The sequence below is a fragment of the Dromiciops gliroides genome, chromosome 2 (assembly GCF_019393635.1).
Source record: "Dromiciops gliroides isolate mDroGli1 chromosome 2, mDroGli1.pri, whole genome shotgun sequence".
Classification (NCBI taxonomy): Eukaryota; Metazoa; Chordata; class Mammalia; order Microbiotheria; family Microbiotheriidae; genus Dromiciops; species Dromiciops gliroides.
In genome coordinates, this window is record NC_057862.1 from 412,473,069 (window position 1) to 412,495,784 (window position 22,716).

The 22,716-nt window shown below is 42.7% G+C and overlaps 1 protein-coding gene across 2 annotated transcripts in view; it reads left to right on the forward strand.

Moving 5' to 3' along the window:
• The first annotated feature begins 321 nt into the window (after positions 1 to 321).
• Positions 322 to 22,716, forward strand: part of PLEKHF1 (pleckstrin homology and FYVE domain containing 1) — a 31,264-nt gene continuing 8,869 nt past the window's right edge. Inside the window, exon 1 of one of the 2 annotated variants that reach the window (XM_043982913.1) lies at positions 322 to 450. The gene's annotated coding sequence lies outside the window, so the exon portion shown is untranslated. The remainder of the gene's footprint in view (positions 451 to 22,716) is intronic. The other variant, XM_043982914.1, reaches the window with a different exon arrangement.

The window sequence follows — 22,716 nt, forward strand, 5'->3', positions numbered from 1 at the left end:
AGGAAATTAGGGGTGTCTTCTTTGAAGAACTCTGAGACAACGGGAGAGAGCCCAGTCAGTTTCCCAAAAATGCAGCCCCGAACCTCCAAACAGCCCAATTTTGCCCCGCACTATCACGGACCCAAGGTCCTCTTAGCCCTGCCCCACTCAGGCCCCTAGCAGGCCCGCGAGCACCGATTGGCCGATACTCCCTGAAAGAGGCGTGGCGAGTGAGGGTGGGGCTCAAATTAACCACGGGTAGAGACTCTGATTGGCTAGGAAGCGGAGGCGAAGCCTGGGTGGGTGGAATGTTGGGGAGTCTGAACGTTCCACCCTGGGACTGTCCGGCCCAGAGTTGGGTCTGCTCCTGACGCCGTGCTTCCTTGTCTCCGGCCCGGCCCAGCCCGGCCCAGCCTAGCCTGGGGCCAACACTGGTCAATTGCAATCCATCCAGGATCCTGAAGGGATAAGGTAAAAAGCCCCTGTCTCTGCCACAATTCTCCCCTAGGGAGTTACCTCAAGTTAATCTTCTTGTCCCCATTCCTATCCCAGAGATGCTCTGCCATTGTGTTGGGTGCTGCTGAACCCAGATCTGGTTCTGTATCAATGCTGGGGAAACACTCCTCGTGTGCCCTCTGAACTTTGTCCTCTGATTCCCCGAACCCCAGTCCCCACCCTCTGCTCCCTCTTCCCAGTCCTCTTGACCTCTCTTCTGTCCCTTGCTCCCCACCTTGTGTCTCCCCCATAACAGCTTTGCTCGCTAGCCTCTCCCCAGGCCGAGCTACCCATTCTTTTAATTTTCTTGTCCCCTAACTTCTCCATTTCAATTGATGGCCCCACCATCCTTCCATCTTCATGAGGTTAGAGTCATCTTCGATGCTTCCCTTTCCTTTACCCCCTATATACAATCACTTGCCAAGTCTATTGATTCTACTCCCATAATAGCTCTCCCATTAGCTCTTCCTCTCCAGTGTCACTGTAGCTATCCTATTTCTGACCCTACCTAATCTCTTCTTTTCTTGACTTCCCTAACAGTCTCCACCTTCATCTTCCCCTCTCCAGTCTGTTCTGCTCCAATTCATCCTTCACACACTGTAGGTTAATCTTAATGCACTACTATCATGATGAAGTCACTTCCCTTCTCTGAAACCCTCTGTGGCTCCCTATTGTCTATGGAATAGAGATAATATATAAATATAAACACTTGACATTTAAGGCCCCACACAAGCAGACTCCAACCTACCTGCCCAGTCTTTTCTCCTACTAGTAACCCTTCACATATTCCATGTTCCAGCCAATCTGGACTTCTCTATGTTCCTGTTCTTGCCCTGATTCATGTCAGGGGCCTCTGCTCATACCATCCTAATTTCTGTAACAGATTTTCTTGATCTTTGTTGGATGTTCAACACAATTAACCTAAACCTCTCCTTTACGATTCTTTCTCTTCTTGTATCATAATTCTTTGTGTCTCACACACAAACATTAGATTGTAAGCTCCTTGAGAGCAGTCTGGGTTGTAATTATTGTACTCTAGTATCTAGCACTGGGAAATATGATATAGTGGGGAAAACACAGTATTTGGAATAAGAGAGCCTGGGTCTATAACTTATTAACGTAATTTAATAGACTTAAGTTACATGAGAAGTGGGAAAAGCTGATAGAGTCCCCAGTCCTGCAACCCTAAGGCAAGGGTTTAGGGAGGCTAGGTCATGTGGGAACAAGGCTACCTTCACAGTTTGGAGACAGAAAAGAGGAATCCGGTTTCAGATAAAGAAACTCACCCCTATGGCACTAGTACATGGCCCTTTGCGGGGAAAATTGTAGGCTTTGAGGCAAAAATATCTGAAAACGGCAACCTTATCTTGGCCCTGGATGAGTAATCCATTCCATGGGGATGTAGTTTTGGTCAGTGAGGAGTGTACAGGGTGCTTTTGCATTCCATATGTTCTGGTCATAGGATGGTTAAATGCAAATTCTATCTAGACTTCAAAGCCATGGAAGTCTAGGGTCAAAGGAAAACCACTGGGGCCTTTTATTTATCCTCCTCACCTTCCAGGTAGTAGCTAAAAAGTGACTCCCACTCAACATCCATGATTTATAACATAGTCCTTGGCCACTACAGTCTCAAAGCACATTGTAGAATGAATTGTCCTTCCTTCCCCCATGAGTCAGTGATGCCACAACCTGTCTGGTGAATCAAATGATTTGCAGACAGCATAAGACTCCTGTCTGCCCCCCATGCTTAGTCTTCCGTCAAAAACCAAACCTGTAGATTGTAGAGCCTAAGGAGGATTATATTGTCACACAGCATTTTTAGGGCAGGCCCACTTTGCAGAATATAACCTCCTTGAAGTAGGGACCATTTCATTGTTATCCTTTTATTTCCAGTTCCTAGCGCGGTGCCTGGTGTATAATAGAGGCCTAATAAATGCGTGTTGACTGATGGATAAACGTGATCAATAACCAGAGTTTGGACAATACAGCAGAGGTTAGGGGTTTTCCCAGAGAAATCAAACCCAGGGCCTTTATGGGATAATCTGCACCTGTTAGCATTGAGCACAAGGTCATGGGAGACACGATAGCTATGTTCCTACCTATTGAAGGGCTGTCATTTGAGGACAGAACTAAGAGCAATAGATGGAAGTTACAAAGGGGCAAACTGAGGCTTGATAGGGCAAGGAGGAGGGAAAAACTCCCAACAATTTAAACCATGCAGGAATACAGTAAGCTGCCTTCAGAAGTAATGGCTTACCCCTCACTAGAGGTCATCAAGCAGAAGATGAATGGCCAATTGTCCTTTTGCTTGTAGAATGGATTCTTGTTTAGGGGTGAGTTGAACTGGACTATCGAAGAGGTCCTTTTGAATTCTGAAGTTCTAATACTTTGTGGTCCTGTGACCACCTCCATGTGGAGTTCTTTTTTTGTTGTTGTTTTGTTTTGTTTGTTTGTTTTGTGGGGTAATGAGGGTTAAGTGACTTGCCCAGGGTCACACAGCTAGTAAGTGTCAAGTATCTGAAGCCAGCTTTGAACTCAGGTCCTCCTGACTCCAGGGCCAGTACTTTATCCACTGCGCCACCCAGCTGCCCCAGAAAAGAGTTCTTAATAGATAAGGCCCTACCTCTCTTCCCTGGCCTCCAGGGAGAGATGGAGGGGAAAGATGGGATCACCTCAACAAGAGAGAGTAGAAAGCCCCTGAGGTTGAATATCCGAGGACTTGAAGTCTAGTTTCTGCCCAATTCACTACAATTCACTGACACTGGGCAAGTTGATTCACTTTTCAAATTCACCTCAATTTCCTTACCTGTAAAATGAGATCGTTGAGCTACCTGATCTTAACAGTCCCTTGGACAAATGGAGGATGTGAGACAGAGAGGTGAGGACTTCTCTGTTCATCAAGATGTGTACATCCTCCAGGCCACCTACTCATTTCTCAGGCTGGGTCTATAGGGCATTGATGGTGATAGTTTACATTTGGGTCAATTCAGAACTTGAACTCAGCTCCTCTGACTCCAAACCCAGAACTCTTTCCACTGCACCATGTTGCTTCCCCTAGGTCCAGATCATTGGTAATTCAAGTTGCGGTATCCTGAATTAACTCAGTTGCCACTTTTCTTGTTTAGATATAAACAAACAGTGCATTCCCCCCACCCCAGGTGTCTTCCTCAAAAGAACCAAGTCCCAGCTGCTTCTTTCCCAGTGACTACTGCTCATTAGCCACACCCAAAACCTAGCCCCAAGCTGAGTGTTGGTATTTGTGAGCAGGGTTGGCTCTAGCTTTTCCCACTGGCTGGCTATCTAAGGGCCTGTGATTTCCATCTGGGCTCAAACAGCCAGGGAAGTTAGTTGTATCCTGCTGGCCCTTGGAATTGCATTGTATTGTACACGTCAGCCCTGAGGGACTGCCAAGACCTTGTGATTTGGGTCCTGTCTGCTGAGTAAATATGACCTGCCCTGCCAATTGCCCTCCATGAGCTGGTCCTGGCATTGGATAGAGAGACTACTGAGGGAAGGAAGCTGGGACAGTGCCATCCTTGGGGCACAGCAAGCACAGCCTTGTTGATAGGCCAAGGGGAAAGAGGAACTGTATCCTAGTACTCAATGATTTGTTCTTTCAGAACCACCAGGTCCAAGTGGAGAGTAGTTTTAAATGTTCCTTGGCTCTAGGATAGAACTTAAGGATTGAACTCTGAACCAAGGGCAGGGGTTCCAAACTTTTCGTTATGTTGTGGGCCTCTGGCTGTCTGGTGAAGCCTACAGGCCCCCTTCTGAGAATAATATTTTTAAATGCATGAAATGAAATAGGCGGGATTACAAAGGAAGCCAATCATAGTGAAAATAAGGATGGGTTGGTTTTTTTTTTCCAACCAAGTTCAGAGGACCCCTGAAATCTCTCTAAGGACTTCAGGCTTAATAACGCCTATCTACGGGAAGGGAAGACTTGTGATCTTATTGACAAAGAGAACTCCTTCTCCCAATACAGATCAGCCCCTACTGTGCAACTCAAGTCTTACAATGCTGCTTGAGGTACCAGGACAGTGTCTTTCCCAGGATCCCACAGCCAGTATGTATCAGAGGCAAGAACTGAACCCAGGCCTTCCTAACTCAATGACCAAGTCTCTCCCCACAAGGCCACAAGGCCTCTGCACAAGTATTATTACCCCTGTTCTACAGATGAAGAAAATGAGACTGAGAGAGGCTTATGATGTTAGAGACAATACTTGAATAGTAGGCATGATGTAGTGGTAATGTGCTTTAGACCTCAAGCAAGGCCCAACCCTCTCTGAGGCATAATTTCCTTCATATATAAAAAATTCAGTATTTTGTGATCTCTATGGTTCTTCTTAAGCCTACCTGAGTGTACTGTTTGGTGAACCATACATTGTCTCTTTTGAGAAAACAAAAAATGAATTATCTATTTCCTGCCCTCAAGGAGCTTGTAGTCTAATAAGGAGAATAAGACATGTACACAAATGACTCATCCTAGGCAGAAGGTGATACATGCAGTTGATGTTGTGGAAAGAATGCTGGATTTCAAGTCAAAGGACCTGAGATCTATCTGTTGCCTTGTCTGACTGTGGACAAGTTTCTCCCCACATCCAGATAAGATGATCTAGAGAATCCTATGATTCTCTGATTTTGTAAAAACACTTTAAGTATCAGTGAAGTGCCCAGCCCTGTGCTAAGTGCTACAGTTAATACAAGAGAAGTGTAAGACATGGTTCCTCTGCCCTTGGAGTTTATACTCTAGTGGCAGCGATCAAATTTGTATATGTGAAATGATAAGGAACAACCTAAGATGGATTCGAATGAAATTCTGAATTGTGTGACATACACACAATTTGGCATAATCTATTAATAAAGACTGAAATGATGAGGAAAAGTTTCATGGATTCGATTGAGTTGAGCTTTGAAGGATGAGTGGAATTTGGGTGAGTGAAGAGGACAGAGCAGGAAGAGCAATATGAACAAAGGACAGAAGGTAGAAACAAACAAGGCACGTTTGTGAGTCAGTGGGGAGACTGGCGGAAGTAGATCAGTCAGTCAGTAGATCAGTTAATATCTATAAAGTGCTTGCTATGTGTCAGGCACACAGTGCTAAGTGCCAAGGATACAAAGAAAGGCAAAAATAAGGTCCTGGCTCTCCAAGAGTTCACTTTCTAATGGGAAAGACAACATACAAATTAATTATGCGCATTGAAGATATATACCATGTAAATGGAAAGGAATCTCAGAAAGAAGGGACACTGGAACGTTCTCCTAAAGAAGGCAGGATTCAAGATCAGAGAGGCCAGGTAGGCAAATAGACACATAGGGCATCCCAGGTTAGAGATGGCCTTGAAACTCAAGGCTGAAGAGTTTCAGCTAAATCTCATTCCTTCAATAGTTGTCATCATTTCTGGAGCCAGGGAAAGATAATTTAAGCCATTTGGAGAGACCATGTGACATAATGGGTTCAGAACTGGACTCAGACTTAGAGTCTTGCATTTGAATCCTGTCTCAGATACTTCTTAGCTATGTGGCTCTAGGTGAGTTACCCTCTGAACCTCAGTTTCTTCTTCAGTAAAATGAGGATAATAATAACACCTATCTTACATCATTACTGTGAGAATTAAATTGATTAATAATATAAAGCACTTATGAGATAGTAATATAAAGTACTTTACAAAACATGAATAACTACATAAATGCCAGCCATTATTATAAAAGGGCAGCTAAGTGGCACAGTGGATAAAGTTAATATTTATTCATTCTTTGAACTCTTCATGAGTTCAAATCCAGCCTCAAATACTTACTAGCTGAATGAGCCTGGGAAAGTCACTTAACCTTGTTTGCCTCAGTTTCTTCATCTGTAAAATGAGCTGGAGAAGGAAATGGCAAACCACTCCAGTATCTTTGCCAAGAAAACAACTGAACAATAATAATTCTTTTTAAAATGGGGAATTAGAGATGGAAATATAATTTTCTTTTTAAAAAGAAGCAAAGCACAAGTTGAGAGAGAGAGAGAGAGATGAGTAGCTTACAAAGAGTAAGGTGTAAAAACCACCCTGGCTCTAAAGGTCTTTATCACATCTGGGGAGGGCCTGTGATATTCTTCACCACCTATTTGATGACCCAGACTGATGTGATAAAAAGGGTTAGGTGTAGTAGAAAAACCATAGAATTGTTATTACGAGTACCATGAGTTCAAATCCCAATAAGGATTCTGCTGCTCTATTCTGCCAAACATGTCAACTAATCTCTCTCAGCCTGTTTCCTCATCTAAAAATGAGAGGGTTTTATTCAATGCTCACTCGCTTCCCTCCCATCTCTAAATCCTTTCCAATAGTAAGAAGGAGCTTTAAGCCACTCTGGTGGCAAATACTATAGAAAGGAAGGAAGGAAGGAAATGAGCATTTATTAAGCACTTATTATGTGCCAGGCACTGTGCTAAGCACTTTACAAATATCTCTGTAAAAGTCCTTTCGGCTACTTCCTGGGTCCTTGAGGATGACTATTGGGATTGTCAAGCCACCCTTCCTGTGGGAAGTCCTTTTATGGATGGAAGTAACCTAAATCTCCCTGAGAAATTTCCATCCCTCTTAATGCTCACTTTGCCTTTTTCTTGCTCACTCACCTTTGGAACTAGATAAGTCATGGCTATACCTTGCTGCATCAACCTTGGCTCTATATGAAAGTGCTATTGAAAATTAATTGCTGAAGGGTTATAGTAGTTGTTTTTAATGGCATTTATTTAATATCTATGTGGGAGTTTTCTTCTCCACTCTGAAGATTTTCATTGGTATGAAAGGAAGGTTAGATAATGCCCAGATGTTGCCATCTCAGCAGATGGCCTCTTTCCCTGCAGCAGTCTAAGAAACAGTGATATGAAGAGAGTCTAGAAAGAGTGATTATTATTATTTTCTGTCCTGTGGCAATCAGACCCCAAATTAAGTGGTGACTTTTTAATTTGCTTTTCCATCCCTAAATGATGGCATTTTACTTCACTGGTAAGGAAAAATGAGAGTTTTCCATTTTTCCAAGACTTTCCATTTTACCAGGAAGAAACATCTTCAAAACACTCTGAGACCCACTGAGTAAAGCGGAGCAGGGCTTTAAGTGACAGTAATCGTGACAATGTTAAGTGTGAAATTGGATTCTGACAAGGGGAACAGAATTGGTGAGTCTCTGGCACAAGGGTCACTCACGACTAGGGGAGGAGTTCCCTTCTGTTTCTGGCAGCCCTCTGGCTGATGGTGTTGCTTTCTCTTCCTGGAGTTTCTTTTCTTCCTTTAAGGGAAGAACATAGCTATTATATATAGGTATTATATAGGTATCATGCATATAAGAGAGCCACTCAGAACTGAAGGAAAGGGAAACTGCAGTTCACACACAGCTTGCCCCAGAATCATAGAATAACAGGGTTAGGAGGGGACCTCGGAGGGCAACACATACATTAACAGGAGCCACCTCTACAGCTTCCCTGTTGTCTTCACTTCTAGTGACAGGGTACCCACTACCACTTGAGACAACTCACTCACTTTACACAGAGTAGGAGAACCTGCAGCATAAAGCCCTTTTAGCAAACTGGGCTCACTCTGAGTTTAGGGCAATAGAGGGAAAATGGCATTTTTGACAGTGTAAACTCAAGCCATTGAAAACAAGAAAGAAAAACCTGTGGGGCCAACCCTGAATCTCTTTCCTGATGTACTCAAACAGGTATACATAAGGTATACAGTGTGTGCAAATGACTGAATTAGAAGGCAGTGGAGTCGATTGGCTCCTTGCTAATTAGCATGGTGCCTTACACAGAGGGTGCGCTGCACTAGTGTTTCTTGTTGAATTATTTGTTCAAAGTTAGCAATCTCCCTGACTTTCCACAATGTATTATCATGTCTTTCCCAACACTGTCTCTTTGAACTCAGTTATGTCACAGCTTCTGAGAAGACACATGGCCAAGGTTTAAAACAGGCACTGGAGAATGAACAGTGCTGGGAATACCTCATTCCACTGAGTGAGATAGGCACTTAGTCCCTCCTGTCTTCCTTGCCCATTCCCTTCTCTCCTCATGCACCCTTCCCCCTAAGGGCTTTCTTCTTCCCTACCAGCAGCAGTGGCATCACAGCACTAACACATCCACCCTTGCTTTCAGAACCCCTTTTGTGCGGCCTTCCCCCATTAGAAGTTAAGCTCCTTGAGGGTGGCATTTTGTTTGATTGCTTCTATATTCTTCAATGTTTAGCACAGTGCCTAGCACATAGTGCTTATTAAATGCTTTATCTAGCTATCAACTTACTGATGCCTTCGATATCTGTATCTAACCTGTACTAGAATAAAATGGAGCAATACATTGGTCAAGAATGTAGTATGGCATAGGGGATAGGTAGCCAACCTTGATGCCAAGAAGACTTGAGTTCAAGTCTTGACTCTGAATCATGATGGCCCTGTGATTCTGGGCAAGTCATTTAAACCTCTCAGTGCCCCAGGTAACTGTCTAAGACTATAAATTGTTGAGCAGTTCCTGATTGAATTGAAAAAAGAGAATTTCCTTTCAAGAAGTTCCCTATTCCAGTGAAATCACAGGGTCCAGTTGCTTAACTCTAGGAATCTTTTGTTTGTACTGGAGTTTGGTTTTATCCAGTACTGTTCAGATAAGTAGGCATTATCTAAGGCTTTTGAAATAATCTGTATACTGAGACTTTTTTTTGGTAATGTATTTGACCCATATAATTAGCCAGACACTACTCCCTATGTCTCTCTACCTCCCTTCCCCCCCACCCCTCATCTCCATTGTTCTGGCCCTGGAGTTGTGGCCCTCAAGTCAGTGGCTTAAAAAAAAAGGTATCTACATGGTCCTTCCTGGGGGCTGCTCTGTGGAGCTCAAGGAGACTTCAGAACCTTTTCAGAGGGGCCTGCCAAAGAATTAGGCTTGAATGTTCTGATCTTCTCACCCTTTCCCCTCCACCCTAGACCAAGTCAGCTCCCCCTTGCTGATTTTCTTCTGTCTCATTGTTTGTTCTGAGTCATTATCTCCTCTCCAGTCTTGTTTTTCTGCCCTTTGCACCATAATTTCATGCTTCTTCCCCTCTCTCTCCCACTCCTCCCTCTTGATAACATCCAGAGAGAGATCAGTGCTGAGAACAGTACCCACCCAGTGTGACTATTACCAGCATCTCCTTGTTACCACTATAATCTGGACATGAACTCAGTAGGGAGTCACAGAGGAGATTGTGGGATCTTGCCCTTCACAGAGAACTCTACAGCCATCCTTGGAAAGTCAAACATTCCATCACAGCTGTCAGACTTGTTGGACCTCATTCTACAAGGCTGGATAAAAACTGGACATCTGCATGAGTCTGATTCACCATCTCTCAAATTCTGAAGGTTTAAGCAGATTTGAACTAAGACACATGTAAGCACTTTGAAAAGTGTATGGCGAAATACTATTTTAAAGAATACCATTATTTTTATCTTTGTCAATGGGAGAAAAGGAAGGTTATAGATTATAATTTTTTTTGGTAGGGCAATGAGGGTTAAGCGACTTGCCCAAGGTCACACAGCTAGTGTCAAGTGTCTGAGGCCAATGAACTCAGGTCCTCCTGAATCCAGGGCCAGTGCTTTATCTACTGCGCCACCTAGCCGCCCCCTAGATTATAATTAAAAAAAAAAACAACTTTCCACTGCTTTCAATCAATCAACCAACTAACCAGTCAACATTTATTAAGCATCCACCATGTTCCAGGCACTACTAAGCACTCCTCTTTAGCATAATGAGAGAGATATACACATAAGCTTATAGATGTACAGCTGGAAGGGACCTTAGAGCCAATTTAATACAGTCCCCTCATTTTACAGTTGAGGGAACTGAGGCCCAGAGAAGTAAAGGGTTACACAGAGAGAAAGAAGTTATGGTTTGAGCTGGGAGCCTCCAGGCCCATTTCTCTCTCTCTCTCTCTCTCTCTCTCTCTCTCTCTATCTATCTCTATCTCTCTCTTTTTGGTAAGGCATTTGGGGCTAAGTGACTTGCCCAGGGTCACACAGCCAATAAATTGTCAAGTGTCTGAGGTCGGATTTGAACCCAGGTCCTCCTGACTGCAGGGCTGGTGCTCTATCCACTGCGCCACCTAGCCGTCCCCAGGCCCATTTCTCTTGACACTAATCTACGCTGCCTTTTCATATGTGAGCCTCTTCTGACAGGGTAGCAGCCTGGGATCCAGATGGCCAATAGGGGGATATCCATATTGCGGGCATTTGTGGACATTCCCAAACCAGTGACTTCTAGAAACAGTAGCAGAAATAGTATCACCATGAACTCCATCTGCAGGTAGGAAATGGAAATTAAGGCCATAACCCTGTGGTCATGAACTCCTCCATCAGGAAGTAGATCTATTCTCTTTCCATAGAACCTTGACTCAGCGACTGCTCAATGGCCAAAATACAGCTTGTGCCTTTTGTCGGGCTAGAGATTGCATGTATGTGTGCTTGAGAAGGGGAGTGGGAAGTTCACCTGCTTCCTCTTCAAAGATCGGAACTGAGTCATGCAGAGTGGGTAAAGTTTGAGTAAAACACATTTCGCTTCATTTCCTCCCCTGCCTTCCTCTACCACTGGTTTCTGAGAATGCAGAAGCCAGAAGCCATGTTTGTTCTCACCCAAATTAGGCAAGTAGGCCAGTGACAGTAAAGTTTCTTTCTCCTCTTCCTTCCTCCCCCTCCCTCCCTCCCTCTCTCCTTTCCTCCCTTCCCTCCTCTCTCTCTCTCTCTCTCTCTCTCTCTCTCTCTCTCTCTCTCTCTCTCTCTCTCTCTCTCTCCTTCCTTCCCCCTCTGTCTCTCCCCTTTCTCCCTCCCTCCCTCCTCTCTCTCTCTCTCTCTGTCCTCTCTCCCCCTTCTCTCCCCCTCTCCCTTTCTCTTTCTCTCTTTTCCTCTCCCTGTCCCTTTCCCTCCCTCTCTCCCCTTCCTTCCCCCTCTGTCTCTCCCCTTTTCTCCATCCCTCCCTCCTCTGACCTGAAACCTCAAAAATCCTATATCCTCCCTCCTCCGATCTACTACATTGACTTACCTAACACCCCAAAGATTTACAGAATTCAATGAGAATTTCGACTTATAGTACCTGAGGGCACACCTGGGCCCCATCTCACAACTAACAAGGCTGCCTACCCCAGATTCAAGGTAGTCTGTAAGTCTGTACCCCCATAAAACCATATTTCATGAGCCCTCCATGGATGTGCTTACCTTTACTAGTTAGTTGGAATACATGATTCAAATCAAAGGCCTTTAAGAAAATATCAGTCAGTCAAGCATTTTATTAAATGCCTACTTTTCTAAGAGCTAGCAATCAGGTGGTGCAGTGAATAGAGCACCTGGAGTCAGGAAGACTCATCTTCATGAGTTCAAATCCAGCTTCAGACACTTACTAGCTATGTGACTCTGGGCAAGTCAATTAATTGTCTACCTTAGTTCCTCATCTATAAAATGAGCTGGAGAAGGAAATGGCAAACCACTCCAGTATCTTTTCTAAGAAAACTCCAAATGGGGTGATGAAGAGTTGGACATGACTGAAAAATAACTGGATAAATGCTAAGTGCTAAGGATACAAAGAAAGGTAAAAGACAGTCCTTGTTTTCAAGTTCACAGTCTAATGAGGGAGACAACATGCAAATAACGATGTCCAGATAGACTACAAAAAGGATAATCTGGAAATAATCAGCAGAGGGAAGGCACTAGAATTTGGGGGGATTGGGAAGGGCTTCCTATAGAAGGTGGATTTTAGCTGGAATGTGAAAGAAGTGAGGAAAATCACGAAGCAGAATTGAGGAAGGAGGGCTTTCCAGGCATGAGGGATAATCGGTGAAAATGCCCAGAATTAAGAGATGGAATAACAAATGTAACAATAAAACTGTACTCCCCTTGACCTGGGACACTTACTTCTACAAATACAAACCCCCTCCGTGTGAAGAGTAGCCACACACTTGTAGGGAATGTGTGTGACCAGGACACACAAGTAGGAAAGCAACTCATGCTTCTGACATAATGGCCTGAAGAGGAAAAAGTCTGGAAGAAGGACCATTGGTGTCTTTTGGTGATAACACCTTGCAGATCCCACTATGTCTTTCATGGTTTCAGGTCTCTGCCAGCTTTGCAGAATCTATGTGGTGCATGTAGGTATGACATAGAGTCTCTGCTTGGCACTGTTTCGTGCTGATCCTGTGATTCCTGCCTTGCTCAGGGCCAGAGAAGGCAAGGTTCTGGAGCTACTTTCTTCCTCTTCTGCTTTCTACTCTTTTAGCTTCAAGCACAGAAGCCTTTTAAAAAATTAGTTTTTGCTGGGGAAGCAAAACCTTAACAAACCCATTTATTGGACTAAATAAGAGCTCTCCATGGCTTTTCACCAATAGCAAAGGGTGTGTCTTTCTAGAGAGCCTTGGCTAAAATAGGTATTTCCTTTCTCCCAGGGAGATTTCTTGATCCAGTCACTAAGTCATCTAAAACACAAATAAGTCCCAGCTAACTAGTCCATTGCTTTCACATTCTCCCCCGCCTTTTTTTTTTTCTCCAAAGTTAGGTTAACCCCTATCGAAGTCCTCACTCTGACTTAGAGTTAGAAATACCCTGTGAGTCCAAATTTCTGATTTGGGAAACTGTGCCTCCAAACCTAGCTAGGTTGAAACCTAGCCCTGTGCCTGGTTTCAGGAAGACCCAAGTTCAAATCCAGCCTCAAGACACTAGCTGTATTAACCTGGGCAAGTCACTTAACCTTTGTCTTAGTTTCCTCAACTGTAAAAATGGAAACAATACTAGCACCTAGCCACCAGGGTTATTGTACTTGGCATGCAGGAGATACTTAAAAAATGTGTTTTTTTCCTTCCTCACAAACTTATTTCAGGGAACTGTGCCATGAGAATGCCACAGAACTTTATGGATCTCACCCCATGTAGTTTTGGGGGAAACCCCAAAATTACTTTAGTTATATAAATGAAGCTGAGTAAGCAATTAAAAGATAGGACCAGAGGGCCAGATCATTATATTCCTAGCTGCATTTTGACCTTTTAATATGTATATGTAGCCCACTAAAAGTAAATTAATTTAACTTTTTGAAGAAACTTTTCCAGGCGTTAAGCCCACTCTACATATTGACAAGTTGGAAACCCACAGCCTAGTAGAATAAGCTGTCAGTATGGGTAAGAAAGCATTTGCTGCTGCCCCCAGGGAGCTCACCTCCCACTTTCAAAGGAAGTCTCTAAGAAAGTGAGGTTTGCTATACAGAATTTTGCTTTACAGCCAACTTGTTTCAAATTCATCTGTTCTGTATGTCACAAGATACCTGAGGTGTAAATTAGTTCTTTCTAGAACATAACTGGTTCCCAAAGATCCTCTCTCAGATTGAAATGTTGGCGAACTGGCTGTGGCTGGTAGTCTTGGCAATGAAAACCCAAATGGGAAGAGTTTGCAGAGCCTTAGGTATTTGGGGGTGGGGTGGAGAGTGAGATCCAAAAGAAAAAAGAGCTCATTGATAGAATGTAAATTCCTTGAGAGTAGGGATCCTTTCAGTTTTTTTCTCTTTGTGTCACCCCAGCCTCTATCATGTCAGAGTCATAACAGAGCAGTTGTTTAATGAATGCTTGTTGATTGACTGATTGATAGATATAATATAGTGGAAAAAGCCTAGAGTTGGAATCAGGATATAGTAGGTTAAAATCTTGGCTCCCTCATACTACATATTTACATACTAGCTATATGGCCATGGACAAATCACTTTCCCTCTCTGAATGTCAGTCTCCTGGTATGAAACGACCAATCTCACTGTGTTTTTATGAGTAAAACACTTTGTAAACTTTAAAGTGCTATATAAATGTGTTATTATATTGCTTTTTATTATGAATTTAACAAACATCATCAACCTTTCATTATACAAAGAACAGAAAGAAAGGATTCCACATGAAACTGAATTTCTATTATATACAGTTTTTTATTAATTATGTATAGGGTGATCCTAGTTTTAAGTAACGTCCTGCCATTTCACATAATGGTACTGAAACTTCTCTGCTTCTCTGTATCCCCTTCTGAGCTTCATTCTGCTCTCTGTATTTTTTAATATTTCACTTATGTATTTTTCTTTTTTTTCTTCCTTTTTCTTTTGTACAGTCCCTTCCCCATCCCTACACTCCAGAAAAGCTCTCCTGTGTTTAAGTAGTCTAGAAAAACAAATTTGCACATTGACAGTGCCTGAAAATGTATATCATGCTTCATTTGTAGTCCATCATCTCTCTGCCAAGAAGTAGGAAGCATGCCTTATTATTGAGCCATTATTGGTCATTGCATTGATCACAGTCCTTAAGTCTTGCAAAGTTATTTTCTTTTCCATTCTTGAAATCATTGCATAAATTGTTCTCCTGGTTCTGCATATTTCATTCCTCATCAAGTCATGCAAATTTTGCCAGACCAAATCAGTCCCATTTGTCATTTCTTACAGTACAATAATTTTGTATTTCTTTCACATACCATAATGTGCTCAGCCATTCCCAAATGGATGGGCATCCATTTTGCTTCCAGTTCTTTGCTATACCAAGAAGTACTGCTATAGAACTTTTGGCACACATGGGCTCTTTCCTTTTGTATTTGATCCCCTTGGTTCATTTGCCTAGTAGTGCTCTTATTGGATTAAAGGGTATGAACTATTTAGTGTTGGTGGGACAGGGGACTCATCCCAAATTGATTTCCAGATCAATTGGACCAATTCACAGCTCTATCAATGGTGGAGTCTGTCCTCCTGCAAGATTATTGTGCGTGTCCTCCCTCTTTCCTCCTACAATCGGCATTTTCCTTTTTTATCTTCTTTGACAATAATGTTACTTCTTATTTCAGTTATTTAATGGTAATAAGATCTCATCAATGTGGGTACTTCCTCCAACTCTGCTAATGTGCCTCTATCCCCAGCCCTTCATCCTTCATAACTCTTGGCCATGTTTTCCCATAAATCTTTCATGGTTGGGGGCAGGGGAGAGGGAAAGGAGCCTTCCAATGCATGGGAGACCCTTCTCTGGGTCTTATAGCATCATGTGGGTACCATTTGTACTGGACTATCCCTCTGTCAGCCCTTGCGTTTGCTAAGTGACCAGCTTACACCCTTGTCCAATCATATATATTCTGTATACTAGCTTTTACCTAACTTCTTGCATACATGTCATCACTGGTAATAGGCTTCAGTTTATTTGCACCCACCATATATCTCTTTATTACCATCTGCATCTCCAGCATTTTTTTATCCCTCAGAGATTGTGGCATTCCATGATTCACATCCATCACTGGAAAAATTATTGGTATTTAAAGACTTGGTTTTATTTCAAGGAGCAACTTGGGATCGTTGAAAGCACTGCATAACTTCCCAAATGCAATCTAGCCTGCTCTCTTCTGTTCTGTTCTAGTCCCAGCTAATTATCCTTCTGCAGTGTCTGTCCAAGATAGGTATCCTAATGGACTAACTCTGTGGACGGTCCATTCAACTGCATATCATAATGTAGACAATAGGCATTCTTCACCCACTTGGTTTTTCCTGTGTGAATTACCAAGCTGAATCCTTTAAAAAGTCTCTACGATGTATAGGGGCCTGGTGCAACCAACATAATACCAGCTCCAATTATCTCCTCTATGCAGATGATTCCCAGACCCACATATCCACCCCTGGTCTCTCCTGAACTCTAGGTCCATTTCACCAACTGCTTGTTATATATCTCCAACTAGAAGTCTTGTAAGCACCTACAACTCTGAATCCAAGACCATAGAGGCTATATTATTATTATCTTCCCCAGACCTAAACCTACCCCTTCTAGTCACCTGAGTTCACAAACTTGGAGTGATTTTCTAGTGTTTCTTCTACCTCACCTGTAATAAACAATCATTAATTTTCCCCTTAAACCCTCCTCCCTTCTAAGCCTCCCTATTCCTATTGAGATACATTCTTCCAGTATCTCACAGCATGATCCTTGGCATGATCACCTACTCCTCAATCTCCCTCATAATATATATCTAAATCCTTTCAAATGTTACCTTTTCTACCTCCACACTGTCTCTTGTGTCTGACCCCTTCTGTCTACTCAGCTGCTACCTTAGTTGGTCCTAGCCAGGATAGCCTTTATCCAAACATCCAGTCCACTTATCCAAATGGGATTCTCAAATCCATATTGGCTGGGATCACCTTAAACATAAACCAAAAAGGCCTTGCCTTTGTCCCCTTTACAGATGGACAACCTGCTTTCTCTTGTAATGAGGAACTCAACCCAAAGAGAGGGGAGTCTAAGATATGAGCGGAGAAGTGAAACTCCCCAAACCAGAGATCCAATACAGTTCCCCATGCTGGTATGGAGCCCTGCATCTGAACCCTTTGGCCAGTCTGAGTCACCTTTTTCATCATAGCCCACCACTGCCACCAAATGTCAACAGGCAATCACAACATCATAAGACTTACATGAAAGCCAACTTTATTACAAGAGAAATGAACATGCATAGGAACCCAATGGGCTCAAAGTTTTTACAGAAGTTTACGCTTTTATAATAGCAGGACAAAAGGACAAGGGTAAGGGGTATTATATGGTAGGGGGAACAGTTTATCAAGGGCATAGGACACTAAAAAAATTCCCCACAGGGAGGAGCAGGGCAACAGCAAAAGCCATATTCTCTTCCCTTAGGAACTGCTAAACTATGAAGATAGGAGGGTTCCCTTATCTGCAGAAGACCCCAACTGCACAAGTAGTATCCCAGTCTGGCACAGATGGCTAGCACCTATCTTGCCTCTCAAGGACACACAGGGAGTCCAGCTTGGGGTACAACAACAAAATATGTCAGCTCAGGGGGAGCTTCGTCTTTGGCACTTTCAGGGCCTCCTGTGTGCTCTGAGTCCAGTGTTTCTGAAAAATATGGCAGCTCAAAAAGACAAGTTCAGGGGATCCCCCTAACACCACTCAGCTTCTACTTTAGTTCAGGCCCTCCTTACCACTCTCCTAGATCACTGCAGCTGCCTCCTAGTTGGTCTCTATGCCTCAAGTTTCTCACCACTCCAGTCCATTCTACACACTGCTGTGAACGTAACTTTTCTTAAGCACAGATCTGACTATATGACCTGATCTACTCTAATGGTGCCCTATTGCCTCTAGAAACTTCTCTGTTTTGCTTTCTAAGCCATACCCAATCTGGACCCAACCTATCTTTCCAGCCTCATTGGATAGTATCCTCCTTCCTGTACTTGGGGATCCAACCAAACTGACCTTTTCTCTCTATTCCTCACACATAACATTCCATCTCTCATATCTGGTCCTTTGCTCTGCCCATATCACATGCCTGGGATGCACTATCTCCTCACTTCTGCTTCAGAGTCCCTTTTTTCCCTTTCAGATGCAGGTCAAACACCATCTTCTATGTGGAAGCTTTCTCTGATCCCCTCAACTGTTAGTGCCCCATCCCCAACTACCTATTTTTAACTACTACAAAATACTGTCCATGTTTATTCCCTTTATATTTATGCTGCATTTATATACGTATCCAACAAAGACGACTGCAGTTGCAGACACACAGGAGAAACAGGAGAGAACAGTGTTATAAAAACAAAGAGGAGAGAGAGTATCCACAAGAAAAGTGATAGCCCAGCATTGGAGAGGTTAAGAAGGTTAACTGAAAAAAAAGGGGGGCACTAGATTGAGCCATTAAGAGAGAATGAGCAGTCTTAGTTGAGTGATCAGGTCAGAAAGTAAATTGCTAGGAGCTGGGAGGTGAGGATACGGAGGCAATGAGTGTAGATAGAAGAGTTTGGCTGTGAAAGGGAGGGGAAAGATATGATAGCTGGAAGGGGACAGGGCATGTAGCATCAAGTGAATAGCTTTTTTGTAAAGATAGAAGAGATTTGGGTATGTCAGTACCCAACAGAGCAACAGAGCTGGAACCTAAATAATAATTAATAAAAGGAACAACAATAATAATATAAAATTAATTATAAATAAATAATAATAATGGGAAATTCAAAAGCTTAAAGTGACATGTTTGTGGACAAGATGGGAGGGTATAGGACCAAGGGCATAAGTAAAAGGGTTGACTTTGGGAAGGGGAAAGACCACATCTTCCTCTGAGATTGGTACAAAGGATAGAGAATAAGGATAATGTTGAGAGGGAGTGAGGTATAGAATTAGGAAGAAGAGAAAATTCATGACACCTTCAATTTTTATATTAAAAGTAAGAGATGAAATCCTCTGAAAGGAAGGGGATGAAATGAGATAGAAAAAAGAGGTTTGAATCACGCAAGAGTTAAAAAATAGGATGTATCTGGACATTAAGTCACATCAATTGGTAGTGGACTCAGCACAATTCTGTCTTTTTTTTTTTTTCAGACAAGGTTTCTTTATCTTTTCCATGCTGGAAATGCAGTGGTCACTCACAGACCTGACCTCAGTACTGATTAGCATAGTTCTAACTAGAATGCTCTGTTTCCAGCTTGGGTTGGTTTACCCCCTCCTGGAGGTTGAAGTCGAGACAAAGAATAGTTTTAGGAAGGGGTTCTGGATGGTGGAGGTGTAGCATTTGTGCATGCTGAGATCAAAGCTATTCCCATCCCTTTGTGAGAATAAGGTGTAATAAAGTGAAGCTTATGAGAATTATGGAGGTTGAGGAACTGGGAAATCAGGGTGTTTGAAAGGACATCAACATGGATATTGAAAGCCCTAAGCATAAGGTCAGGAGTAAATAAAGTCTGTGAGCTAGGAACTAAACTCCTTGTAACTGAGAGGGAATGACTTAGGGGCCAATAGATAACCACCACCTGGATCTTGCCAGAGTGATTTATCTAGAAAGAATGAACCTCCAAGCAGGAGAGGTTGTTGAGTAAAGACTGAAGGGGATGGGTCTGGAAGTTGCTGAAGGAGCAAGGAGTTTGTCTATTTTTCCATGTGACTCAGTGTGGAGGAGGAGAATCAGAGAAGTTGAACCTAGTATTGGGAGACAGTGGCCAGAGATGCAGTGTTCCTGGGAGGAGCCAAGTTTCTGTGATGGCAAAAAGATGGAAGGAGCTAGAAAGAAGAAGTCTGACCTGAAGGAAGGTTTGTTAATAATAAAAAGGGTTTCAGAGGGTATGATGGGAAGGCATAGGGACAAGGGAGGGGGAGAGGGAAGTAGATGAGGGTGAGGAATCAGAATATGTGATCAAGTAAAGGGGTGTTTTTCTGGACAGTCTTCAATACCCCCTCTCCAGCAGCAAGAAAGGGTATGCTCTGCTAGGTGGGGTATGGAGAAAAGAGACTTACACCTGGGTCAGTCGCAGTGGTCTAGTGGCACTGGCTGGTCTGGGTGGCCAGATGGCAAGAGTCCTTCCATCTGGATTTGCAGGGATGGAGGGAATATCCATATTGTTGCGACCACAGATCCCACTGAAACATTGTATTGATATTGATATTTAGAGGACTGTGGCTATGTCTGGCAAGAAATCTCCTAATAGCTTAACTTAAGCAGAGGAGACATCATGGTGGAGGAACATATATAAGACTAGATTTTTTTTCTGCCAAGTTAAATGCTTTTTCGAGACTAATGAACAAAAAACACAGTAGAATGTTGTTTTCTCTGTACATTTCAGCCAACCTTTCTGTGAATTGCAAAACTGTAAAGATGTGGTTTGCTAGAGAAAATGGTGTGAAAGCCTTGTTTCCTTCTCAAAGTTTCATCATTGATACCTTCAATATGTGTGTGTTATTCTCATAAAGATTTTATAGAGATAAGGAGTAGACACACTTTAATAACTACTTTTATTCTCTTCATACCTTTTTAAAAGACAGAGAGAATAAAGTTACCTATGATTTTTCTTCCACTCATTTATCATCTTCTCTTAGCTATCATGAAATGTCCTTAACCCCCCTCCAACAAGGTTCCTCCAGCACAGATTTTCTCTGGGTATGATTGGTCCAGCTACTATTCCTTTCTTTGGTGCCACTTCCACTTCCTAATATGGAACACTGGGGCCTGAAATATTACCATCCAGAAAAGTGGTGCTTCCACTTCCATCAGTGAAGAAAATAGTTTCCTAGTTTATTATAGAAATGACATATGTTCCATTTTTCATGTGTCTGTTCTCCTTCTTCTAGTTATATCTTTAAATGCTCTTAGGATGATCTGGCTTAATTGGGTCTCATGACAAGTTTTCTGCAAATTCATTTTTCTCTCTACCATTACTTGATGTTTTATGAGGTAATACAGTGAATAATATGCAGGGGACATGCTGTTCTTGCCTTGAAGCATACTAAGAAGGTTTCCCAGCTAAACTAGAGTAGGGCAGCCTTCTACTTGTGAAGTTGATATTTTTAAACCCAAGTACAAGATAGAGGAGGCAAGGTCAGAAAGAAATTCATCTGAAAAATGATACAGGGCTTTGAGTGGGTTGAAAGCTCAACCTATAAGTCAGTGGTCTTTCTGGCCACTGAAAAAATGCATGTGCAATCTTAGGCTGCACAAAGGGAAACATTGTGTCCAAGACAAGGGAGATTAAGTCACACCATACCCTGCCTTGGTCAGATCACGGATGGAGCATCATGTTCAGTTCTGGGTACACCATTCTAGGAATGTAGAATGTACATTCTCCTCTTCTTTGTCCACATCCCCTGTCTTGGTATTCACATCTGCTCCCATGCATTCAGTGACCATCTCCATGAAGAGAATCCCCAGATCTGTATATTGCAGGGACCAAATTTAATATGGGGAGAGCTAATTGGGTAGCTTGGCATAATATTGGGGTTCAGAAAATAATGAGGGACCTCTAGGTTCAAAGCTTCCTCTCCTCCGAACTGCCTTTTTTAGTTATTTCTCCCAGGCCAATAAGAAAGGAACTTAACAGCCTCTTTTCCACAAACAAATAAGGTTTTTATTAAAAGTCAAGGACAAGGGGCAGCTAGGTGGCGCAGTGGATAGAGCACTGGCCCTGGAGTCAGGAGTACCTGAGTTCAAATCCGGCCTCAGACACTTAACACTTACTAGCTGTGTGACCCTGGGCAAGTCACTTAACCCCAATTGCCTCACTTAAAAAAAAAAAGTCAAGGACAAGGGAATAGAGAAAGAGGAAAATGGATAATCTCCCTGGCTCTAGCAAAGGCTGTCTCAAAACCCAAACTCGCTTTCAGCTCAGCTAATTCAAAGAGCTGGATTTTATTAACTCACCACCAGGGGTCTGTAATTTCTATGGGAGTCAGGTGTTCAGCCTGTCTCCAGTCTGCTCTGAAGGCTTCTCCAAGGCCTTGGGGTCCCTTTTTCTACCTTTTTTCTCCCTCCCCAAAGGGGAGGTCCTTCGAGTTATGTGGCTGAGACTGGTTCCCTGTTGATGGCACAGTCCACAGCCTCTGAGGACACTCCTTCTCAGGGTTGCTCAAGTTAAACTAGGTCTAACAGGGTGGGACAAGTGTGGCTCAAAATCTAATCATCTTTAAGTGGGTACTTAGTAGTTTCTCATTCACACCCAATTCAAACACTACTAAGTCAATCAAGTCAGACCTCTGGGTGTATGCCAAATTCCATTATTTTACCACAATATCCAGTCCTAGTCTTTCTCTCCTCCTAGTCCTACATTATCCTGTGTTCTACCCCTTCTACACATCTCCAACTGGATGCATTTCAAACTCACTATATCCAAAAGAGAAATTAGTATATTTTCCTTCAAATCTACTCTCCTCCTCTAAATGTCCCTATTTCTATTAAAAGCATCGCTATGCTTCTGGTCACCTGGGTTTGAAAAACTTAGCCTGTTCCTCAGCTCTCTCTATCCCATACTAAAAATAACAATAACAACAACACTTCAAAATTTGTTTTATCTTCACAATATTTTGTGAGGTAGGTGCTATTATTATTTTTTTTGTGGGGGGCAATGAGGGTTAAGTGACTTGCCCAGAGTCACATAGCTAGTAAGTGTCAAGTGCCTGAAGCCAGATTTGAACTTAGGTCCCCCTGAATCCAGGGCCAGTGTTTTATCCACTGTGCCACCTAACTGCTCCCAGGTAGGTACTATTATTTATCCTTATTTTACAGGTGAGGAAACTGAGGCTGAGAGAGGTTAAGTGACTTGCCCAGAGATATATAGCTCATAAGTGTCAGAGGTGGGATTTGAACTCAGGTGTTCCTGACTCCAAGTTCAAATCTCTATTTACTGCCCTGCCTGGCTAACTCATATCCAATAAGTTGGCAAGTTTATTATTTATTGTGTTTATGTCACTATTATTTGTTGATTTTTAAAAAGCATTTTATTTAGTAGAT